The sequence below is a fragment of the Piliocolobus tephrosceles genome, chromosome 13, assembly GCF_002776525.5.
Source record: "Piliocolobus tephrosceles isolate RC106 chromosome 13, ASM277652v3, whole genome shotgun sequence".
NCBI classification, from domain to species: domain Eukaryota; kingdom Metazoa; phylum Chordata; class Mammalia; order Primates; family Cercopithecidae; genus Piliocolobus; species Piliocolobus tephrosceles.
This window is the reverse complement of record NC_045446.1, coordinates 21,106,774-21,117,160: the sequence shown is the minus strand read 5'-3', so window position 1 is coordinate 21,117,160 and position 10,387 is coordinate 21,106,774.

The following is a 10,387-nucleotide window of genomic DNA, read 5'->3' as shown; positions in this document are numbered from 1 at the left end:
ACAGAGAGCCAAACTCCGTCTCAAAAAAAAAAAAAAAAAAAAAAAATTGCATTTCATTCAACCACATTGCAATGGCTTCATACTGGGCATTTTCATTTGAGACCCAAGGCTTTTCTTCATGGGTCCTGAGCCACAGGTTCCTGGATGGTGAGGTAAGTGGCATTTGCCTGCACTGTCTAAGGTGATTTGTAGTGCTTTGATAAACCCTGTGCTGATGAGTCCGATCCACCCTGTTAGGCCCTAAGATTTGTTCTCTATTGGTCCCTCTTTACCCAAATGCTCTTCAGGGATCCCAGCCCAGATGTAGATGTTAGTCCAGCCTCACAATGTTAATTTAGACCTCTATAAAACCAAAACAGATCCTGAGGATTGACCAAACCAGAATTTGTTGACATCATAGTAATCGCTTTCTCAAAGACAATCACTACTACAAAAAGTGTAGCTCTCTGAAAACCCACCATATGTAGAAGGGGTATTTTCTCCCCTCCCCTTTTTCTTTGTACTTTTATAGGTAAGCTACACTGGTGGAAGATACCAGGTTTTCAAATGTGAGCTGAAGGTCTCTCTTCTCATGACAAGATTCAGATCCAATTCATTATTTAACTAATAACCTTTCCAATAAGTACAAAAAAATCTTGCCTATCCAGCAGATAGGTTAGTCTGTTATTTCTCTATGTCTCACAGCCTATACTTCTTGGACTAGGAATTAAAAAAATACAATCCCCATTCTTTACTCTTGGCCTACCAGATACAGTGATCCAAGCTTAGTAGATCAGCAGCTAATTGCAAGGCTGTTTTAATAGTGAATGAATAAAAAGTTCTACTAATTCAGACCTACCCAATACCCATGAATTTGTGATTGAGCTATCTCTCGACCTGCTGAATTCAGGAAGATAAACAACTGTCCTTCAACCACAAGGTTAAGGCTAAACGCGTGCAGGTATCTCTAAGCATGCTTCAGATTGTTCTTTTTTCTCTGTGGCCATGCTTTCCAACCCTTGACACCTTTCTATTTAGCCTCTGCTAAGCTCAAGTGTACTGGAATCCTGATACCTGCCCCAGCCTCAGCCCTCTATCATGTGCTTGCTTTGGCTCCCCTGTCTTTGCTGAGATCCTCACCATGAAACCAACTCTAGATATCCCTGAGTGACTCTCTAGGTTCTCATTCTCCCAAATGTGCCTTTTATCAGCAAGGCACGGGCAAATCTATCATCTGGTTCTCCAAGGTGTCCAGCAGTTAGAATGGCTGAGAGAACAAGGGCATTTGAGTTTGCCCATGGATAATGGGGTTGTGCGAAAAGCAGATGTTGTCTCAACTGTTCTGAAGTTGAACAATGTAACTACTTTCAGGTGAATAGACTGTTAAGACTATTTTGAGTTGTTGATGGCAACCAAAAAAAAGTGGGGGAAGGGGTGGAATTCCAGCCACTTTCCTCCAGCAACCAGTGGTCCTTAAAACTTTCACCCTCAAATCTCCAAATATGCTGGCTTCTAAGAAGTGCTTCCCAAGACCGAATATACCTCTTGATCAGGGTAAGTGATGAAAATGTGTATTTAACAGGGGGAGGGGATCTTGAAATAGCCTGAATTATGCATGCTGTGGCCTATCTACCCCCACTGTGATAATGGCTCAACCTATAAAGTTTTCAGAATCAGAAAAATGATCAGAGATGCTAGTTTCTAAAGGAGCGTTGGAGGACTAGGATAACTAGCTAACTCAAGGTGCATGTAGACCTTCTGCTGTTCTTACTTTAGGAGCTTTCTTGGAAGACTGGACCAGGGAGTTCCTAATTCTTCCCTAGCACCATCTCAGGGGCATCCTCGGTGTGAGTGGAAACATGCTTGGATGCAGCAGCCTGAATGAATCTCAAGTTCACTGCATCTCTACCACAAACTGGTTGGTTTCAGACAAATTCCTTGAGTTTTGGATGGGACTGAACCAGCTAGGGCTTTCCTTGAAATAGGATGGAGGGGTCTCTTCTCAGAGACAGATAGCCTTGTTCAGGGGGCATCTATTGGCTAACAGGCTCCTTAGGAGGAATAGATCAGTCTCGTTATTCAGAAAATATCTGAGAAAGTCCGAGACACTTGCAACTCCACATGATGGGGGATAGACCTGGAATATTAAAGACCAGAGATTGGAATCGAGGCAACATGATGGAGTGGTGTGGCATGCGTGTTGCAGCCATACAGATATGAATTTGATCTGATCCTTAGTTTTGTAATTTCAAGCTCTAAGACTTTTGGAAAAGCGGCTTAAATGTTATAGTCTCCATTTCCTTAGCTTTCAAATGGGAAAAGTAACAACTGTTTTGGGAGTGATTCCTATGCTCAACAAGCCTAAGGGGTAGGTACCATTATCATAATGACACCTGGAGAATTGCCTTAAGGATTAAATAAACCTTCTTATGTAAAAGCGTCCGGCACAGTGTCTGGCATATAGTTGAAGCTGAAAAACTATTGGTTTCTTCTCTCTCCCTCTTTTCCTTAGGCCAAAATAGTTCTGCTCCCTGATGAAGACACCTTTAGGAAAAGAGGAATCCCTTTCCTAGACTTCCTCCCTGAGGGACTTCCCTTGGTTGATATCCTGGAAGCTGGACTGTTTTTCCTTCTCTAAATCCAGTACTTTACCTACTGGCATTTTTCGTGGTGCTTGGGGAGGAGACAGTCGATGCAGGCAGGACGTTTCTGGGCTTCGCTCACCCTGAAAGAGAGGAGACTCAGTTCTTTTCAAGGGCTTCGTGACAAGCAGCCTACTCCCACAAGCCCTCTGGGGGAGCATTAGGGGGAACGAGTCCTCTTCATGCTTGGGATGCCCGGTAATGAGTTGGCAATGCAGAAGGCGGTTTTCACCTTAGACAGGTTCCACATCAGTCTATTCATTCGCAGGGTCTTTAGCTTGACTGCCCAGACAGGAATTGGGCACCACAGCCCTTAGCATAGGATGATGAGACAGCTCAGGAAGCCAAGGTCACCAGCTCCAGCCCAGACATCCTCCAAAGGACCTGACTGAGGAGTAGGGGAAATGGAGATGCTAGCTATGGAGGTCTAACTTTCTGCAGATGTTTCTGCGGAGCTTCCAAGCCCCTCTCACTCTGTCTTGATTACTGGATCGAGACAGAAACAAGGCAGAGAGGCGCCCTCTTCTGGGAGGGAGGAGCAGAGACATTGAATCCACCAGGAAGCCCGCGTTACACTAGCATAATTTTGGCTGCTGCCCTTAAAGTTCTGATGTGCATTTCTTCCATTTCCAATGCTACCTTATTTGTTAGGACTAGATTCTGGGTTTGCTTAAAAGCTGTTAGTGATTTTAAATGAATCTGTCTTAATCTCAACATCAGACACAATAACACTCAGCCACTATATACAGCATAGAAAGCAGGTTACATTCTAAAGTGCCCTGCTCTGTGTAGTTTAGGTAGTCCATACAGAAACCATGTGACTTCTGTGAATGTGCCCACACACATGAATTTATGCTTACACATACCTAATCTCATATCTAAAAACATACCTACTCTGTGCCTTTAAAAACATGTTTAGCCTGACATTTTCATTAATCCAAGGAGACTTTATTGAAATACTGCCAGTGTCTCCTTTCCATCTGGCCACATTTGATGACCCCATGTGATAAGTCATCTTCAGTGCAAGAACCAGGGCCGCCTCCCTCTCATTGATATTTCTCCTGACTGCACACCTCCCCACTGCAGCAACATTCTCACATGCATACATGCATGCAATAGTGAGCTAAAAATAAACAGCTGCTGATGGGCTGCCAGAGGGTGTCCTCCGTACACAGCAGATGTCCTCTGTCTCCCTTTAGTAGGCACAGCTCAAGCCACAGACAGGAATTGAGGGTACTGGACAGGATAAGCTTAACCCCAAATCTCTCAGGCAAGTTACAAAGAGTAGGAGAGCTTGAAAAGGGAGATGACAGCTGAGGCCCATGATCATTCTCTCCCAGGCCTTGTGCCCCAAATCTAAGGGATAACCTCTGGAAAAGTGTTCACTGGCATCAAAGGAAACCGTTGCAGGGAAGGTTGATAATTAGGGTTAAGAAACAAGATCAGCCATTCCTCCAGCCATGATTGTAAATAGCTCTCTGCTTTTGGTTTCCCCTCTTTCAGGGCAGAAGTTAGCCAAGTGGATCTAGTATATGTGTGCATTTAAGGAGGATGATTTGTGTGCATGTGGTTTTCTTCACATCTTCCACTCTGTAAGAATTCTCCCTACCTCCATCACTCATCAATCAAGAAACCCTTTGTCATGCTGAGGTGTGGCACTTCTTCTGCTGAAAACCTCAGATTCAGACACACCCCACACACCCTGAGACACACACATCCACACACACATGCACACCCTTCCTCACCCTTGGGAAGCAAGCTCCATTCAAATTGGTTTAAAAATAGCACTAATCCATTGAGCTCATTTTTCAGGGACGTTATTTTAAGTAGAAAAAAAGATATCCTGGTCTTTGAGAGGGAGAAAGGGTAAACGTCATCTCGCCTTAAAAAGTCCTGATAATGTCGCTGGAGACTAAGCATTTGCAGTCTTTGTTGAATTTTCTCCTCCTCCTACCATTCAACAAAAGTTGTTTATTCCCGAATACCGTGCCATCTGGGTATTTATAGAGGTGAGTTTCCTCTTCGGGTGGAGAGCAGAAGGGAAAGCCGCAGTAGCAAGCCGGACACTCCCCTCTGGGCGCTCCCCACCGCCAGAACTGACGCCTTCGAGGGCGGTGGATTTGTGAATCAGCTCCCCCTTCCCCCACACAGGGGAGCCCCTAAATGGCTGCTGGCCATTTGCAAAGGGTTGTGTGCATGTGTGTATTTAATTGCAGGCTTATTTGTTTCTGCTCTGGGAGTCTGTCCGTCTCTCTGTAACTGGGATCATTGCTCTCTGGGAAGCTGTATAGCTGGCTGATTCCGTGGGAGACCAGGCAGGATGCGTGGGCGCAGGAAACAGAAGAGGGAAAAGGAGGGAGAAAAAGAGAGCAGGAGAGAGAGAGCGGGAGCCTTAGAATCTGTTATTTGCGTCACTCGAAGAGCCGGGGCTATCTGCCCGACAAACACACAGAATTAATCCGAGTTATAGCTATAGCTGTCTATGCTACAGTGACCAGATGAGAAAGGGCGGGGAAAGGACGCGCGCCAGAGTCTGTGCACGGTCGAGTTTGCATTGGGCGTCTTGGGAGAGTTTGGGGAGGGGGCTGTCCTGCTGGGCACGCCCCTCGGGGCCCCGCTCGCCCGGTGCAGACTAGGCTGCAGCCTGCTCTGCAGCTGCCCAGCCCAAGCCTGGGGTGGCGCCCGCCTCGGCCGCCTCGCCTGCTCAGTGGCTGCGCCGAACACAAAGCGCTGTCTCCGAGCAGAAGCGTCTTCTCAGCTGAACCAGACCCACCAAAGAGGAGAATCTGCACGTGACGTCAGTAGCTGATGACTGACGCAGGCTGGCAAAGGAGACTCAAGGCGGCTGCTCCGCGCTGCCTTCATGAGTCTATTTTCTCCAGCCCCCTCGTAGTGAATTACTAGAACGCAAAACACACACACAGACACACATATGCAGCTTTCAAAATATACATTTCCAAAGGCGGTGTGTTGCAAACACAACGCGATTTTGCAAAGCGTGGGTGGGAAACGTGGGAAGGGTATGGATGCTTTTTTTTTTTTCTCATCTGGGAATCTCCATCGTGGATAGCAATAGCTTCTAGAGCTCTCCTGGGAAGCTCCTCTGGGGAAGGGGCTATGGCCCCCACCCCCTACTTTCCTCAGCATGTAGGGAATCTGATCAATGGAGACATGCAGCTCTAAGAATACAACCACTCCGACGCCTTCTGCTCGGGGAGACTGCGAGGAGCTTGCAACAGGCAGAGACAGATGGGAGTTAACAGGAGGGAGGGAGAATATAAGAAATATTTGGATATTTTTCTGATTTGAAAAACATTTTCTGCAGTTATGCAAGTGAGTCTGGTGGTGCAGGGAAAAAAAGTGAAGAGGGGGTGCTTAATGCACATTTAATGTTTTGGACGTAAGGTTCCAGCGAAATGCCTTTGTGTGTGGAGGTTTTTTCAGTACTTGCTAAAAATAGCATCAGGGTTTGATCTTGTTCCAGAAATAAACCGAGGGCTGTACTGGGATAAAAAGCCAGCTCGGGTGGAAGAAAACCTGGACATCACCGCATTCCTCCCCCCACAACTATGTCTGGAAATTAATTGTTGGATTTTTCCTCTCCTCTCTCCTCTTTCCATCCACTTTCTCTTTTCTCCCCCTATGTTTCTCTTTCTCTCCCTTAAGGAGTTCCCGTTTGGGTAAGTAATATTATGTCATGTGCATGCCGCAGACTGTGAGTATGAGCTGACGCTTACTTTGTGCATGCTCCGGGGTTCTTTTTTGGCTGCCTTTTTCGCCCCTTCTAAAGAGGATAGTGGGACTGAGTAGGGGGTAAGGGGTGTAGCTGTGTGCGTGTGTATGTATATAATGAATTTGGGGCTGCATGCAAAGAAACCGAGAGAGGGAATTCTTGCAGAGCCGGGAATCACCCTCACGAATCTCTGAATCAATAGCGGCTGCAACTCTCTCTCTCGTTATGGGTCGGCGCTGTTGAGCTTGGTTTTCTTGATGGCCCCCTCCCCTCCCCATTTTCGCTGTCTTAAAGGGTGGCCAGACACGACTTAATGGGCCATATCTCTGAGAGATTAATGGAGACTGTGCAGCATAGATCAAAATTGCATGGATAGGGTTGGGTAAAGAGAGGGAAAAATCTCTACTCCTTTGACAAACCTCCCCGCTGGCTCCGGTCCGGGAACTGAGGACCGCGACCCTGGTTCGGGCTGGCCCAAGACTAGGTTGCTGTCCACGGAAGATAGGTGCTGAAAATGCCTTGGTCCTCAGCGAGTTCAGTTCCGAGCGCCAGGGGGCGGGGTTGGCGCCAGCTGCGGTTAGCCCCGCCCTGGATGCAGGAGAGGGATACGGGGACGAGGGGGTTAAGGATGTTCAAAGGGGATAGTCGTGACTTCGGTGAGAGCTTTGGGGGAAAGGAGGGGTGAGTGGGAAGGAAAGGAAAAAAATTTAAAGGAGGGGGAGCGAAGTGTTAGACTCGAGGATGAGCCTAGGCCGGGCGTTTCAGGAATGGAAGGCCAATGGCTCACCGGCTTTCCCTGCAGAGGCCAGGCACTATCCGGGTCTCCATTCCCAGGATACCGCACCTTCCCGCCAGTGGGTTTGAAAGATTTCTCCTCGGTGATGGTGACTCTCAAAATAACAGGCTAATAGGTTGCGTTATTCGGACCCTCGTCCCCTCCCACTTCATGCCCCCCATATCCCCGTATTCTGTAATCCCCGGGAGGTGTGTAAGGTAGTGTGGTGTGACATTTTTCTTAATTATTCCCCCTTTTCGCATGCTAGTCATAGAAGCCCCAAGTGAGTTGGTGGAATGAGTGAATTAGAAGCCAAAGCACAGGAGTTGTTGGTGCGATGCGCAGAGAATCCAAGCTAGCGAACATCGCGGGGCGCCTTAAAGTCAAAAGCCAAAGGAGTCTAAATCAGCCTTAAGGGAAATTGGGGAGGAGGTGTTCTCTAAGTTGCCAAATGTTATTGGGAATACCATCAACTCTCTGGGGTTGTGGGCTGGACCCAGACTGAGGTTCACTGCAATCAGCTCCAGACACTTTGGCCGAATCTGTGGCCAGACAGGTGGGGAGGGAGGAAGGTTATCAGAGGCAGAGGGGGAATGAATATCACGCGCACACAAAGACATTCATGCTGATTAACTCCAGGAGAGGGAGAATAAAAGTACATCCTCAAGCTGGCCCAAGAGGATGGGCTGTAGACGGTGGGAGAAATGAAGCACTCTCGCAGGTCTGCAGTAAGCTTTGTGTGCATGCAGGAATATTTTATATGTTTATTTAAAAATATAAACTTGGGACGGTGAGGTAAGTATTTGTGGTGGCTAGCCTTCAGGAGAGAGGAGACCAGGTCTGTGTGCTTCATTCACCCCTTCCCCTCTGTCAACAGCCTCTGGCTTTAGTGACCTGACCTCCACACAGGGTAACCGGGGTGCAGCCTGGGTCGGGCGATGAGAGGGTGGGTGAGTTATGTTTAGCTCAGAAACCGTCCCTCTCTCGGAAGGTTCCCTGGCTGAGACTGAGTATTCAACTCGTAATAGTAACAAGGGCTGTTACCGATGTGCAGAATAACACAAATAACGCTGCAACCCACACTTTGTCTTGACAATTCAGTTCAAACCAAAGCTGCTCACAGCCTTTCGGCCCACCCCTCGGCCTCCTCGTCATTCACTGGGACCTACTCCTTCCCTTTCCCAAGCCTCGCCCCTCTCAGCCCTGCAAGTTTGCGTGGTTGTGTTTACAAATTCTGCCACAATTGCAAAGGAAATAGGGGTTGGGGGAGCAGTCGGGGCGGGAGTGGTGGTAGCGCAATAAAACACTTGCAACACGTGGAGCGGTGGTTGGGGGGAGGTGTCCAAGAGTCAAGAAGGGGGCGGAGGGACACCCCTTGTCCTCATTTCTCCCCCCCCCCCGTTCTTTCCCACCCCTTCCCATTGCTTGGCACAATGCACAAGTTTACCCCCCGAACTGGATCCTATTAAATAATTCAATGGTAGCGGTGTAATTTTGGTTGGAACCAGCACGGATTCCCAAGTCGTGACTGCAAAAAGTGAGTAATGCGCGCTGGCTGCGTCATGGCTCTAGTCACAGTTCATTCCGAACTGAGAAGGAATCGTGACTTCGCCTGGAGACGTCCCCTACATGGGAGATGGGGGGCGGGGGGGCCACCAAATCAGTGGGGACGGGGGTGGGGGGAAGACCTATCCAATGAAAACCGCTGCCAGGGGGGGCATTTGAACTCCGCCGCTTGCTGTCTCGCTGTCCCCTCTCTGCCCCGCGCACCTCGCTCCCCCCTCCCGGCCGGCGCTCGCAGTGGCGCGCCTGCTCGCTCTCCCGCTACCCGACGAGTCCTCAACAAGTTGGAGGAAGGCAGGAACGCAGGGGTTAAGCTCGGAAAGCCGCAATTACCAAGATCGTGACCCTCCCACACAGTACAGTAACTTATATACTTACCTGGAAGAGCCCGCTTTGCCGCCGGACAAACACCCGTGGGGGGCGGGGAGGGGCCGGAGGGAGCTGGCCGGCAGGAGAGGTGCTCCTTCCAGCTGGCTGCAGTGCGGACGGGACCGGCGCGCTCCCGTGGCCCCCAGACCGAGGTAAGGAGCAAGGGCTCGGCGCCCGGGTCGGCTGGTGGTCGGTCGGCTCACTGGTAGTCTGAGCAGAACTTTTTTTTCCCAGTTGCCCCGCGCCGCGGCAGCGGCCAGCGCAGACCGCGGACCCCTCCGGCGCGGCGGGCGCGCAGACGCTCGGAGGGTGTGTGCTTGCGTCTGTCCGTCGCGGAGCCTAGGGGATGCCGTGGGAGGGTGAGTGGGTCGCAGAGCTGCAGGAGGGTGATGGTTGGGCGAAGGGGGTGGGTCGACAGGGACTTGAAGACAGTGCCTCCACCGTCTAGAGATGTTTTCTCCGGGCGTGCTGGGCAAGGGTGGGGGTATGTGTGTGCGCGCGCGCGCCCGCCCGCACGTCGATTCCAGGGTGCCAAAGAACAAATATGGCAACTTTCCCCCCAAGTTCTTGCAATGTTTGCAGTAACCCATCGTGGTGAGGTTTCCCCCACTGGGGGACTGTACTGCTAGGGAGGGAGATAGTTAGGACATCCCTTAGTCCACACCCTGCTTAGGTACTAATGGGGGGAGGGGCAGGAGAGGACGTGGGAAGGGTGGCGCTGCACTGCGAAGAAGGGCAACCCCTCAAAGTTTGGATGGATGGGATGGGGGAGGGGGCCGAGCGGGATGGAGGAAGAGGGGGGGAGGGAGAGTGAGGGAAGGAGATCTTTCTCCCTTTTCTCTAGTCTTCCCTCCCCTCCTTTCTTCCTCCCGCAGAAGGTGGAATCTCCCGTCGTTGTGGGGTCCGGCAGTCAATGACGGGTTCGCCCCTTGTTGTTCCCCCTAGCATTCTGCAGAATGGGTAGAAAGTTGGTGGGGAGGGGGGGCTGCAGCTTTGAAAGGGCACCTGAGGCGAGTGGGCCATTAGACACCCAATATTGAGACGGTTTGGGGGAGGATGCGGAGGGAGGAGCTTCACCTTTCTAGTTGAGCATTCAGAACTTTGGGTGGGGAAGGGGGTGTTGAGACATTCTCATTTTTTTCTAGAAATAGGCTGACTAGTGTGGAGTTTGGGTTTATTTTATGTTCATCTTTGTCATTTTTCGTCTGGATCTTCTGGCTTGGGTCCCGTTGGGAGAGGTCGCTCTCTTAAACCTCTCTTTCCCAATACATCGCGCTACCCCCTCACCTGGGCTGGAATGGGGAGGGGGTCCTGAGCCGCTTTTTT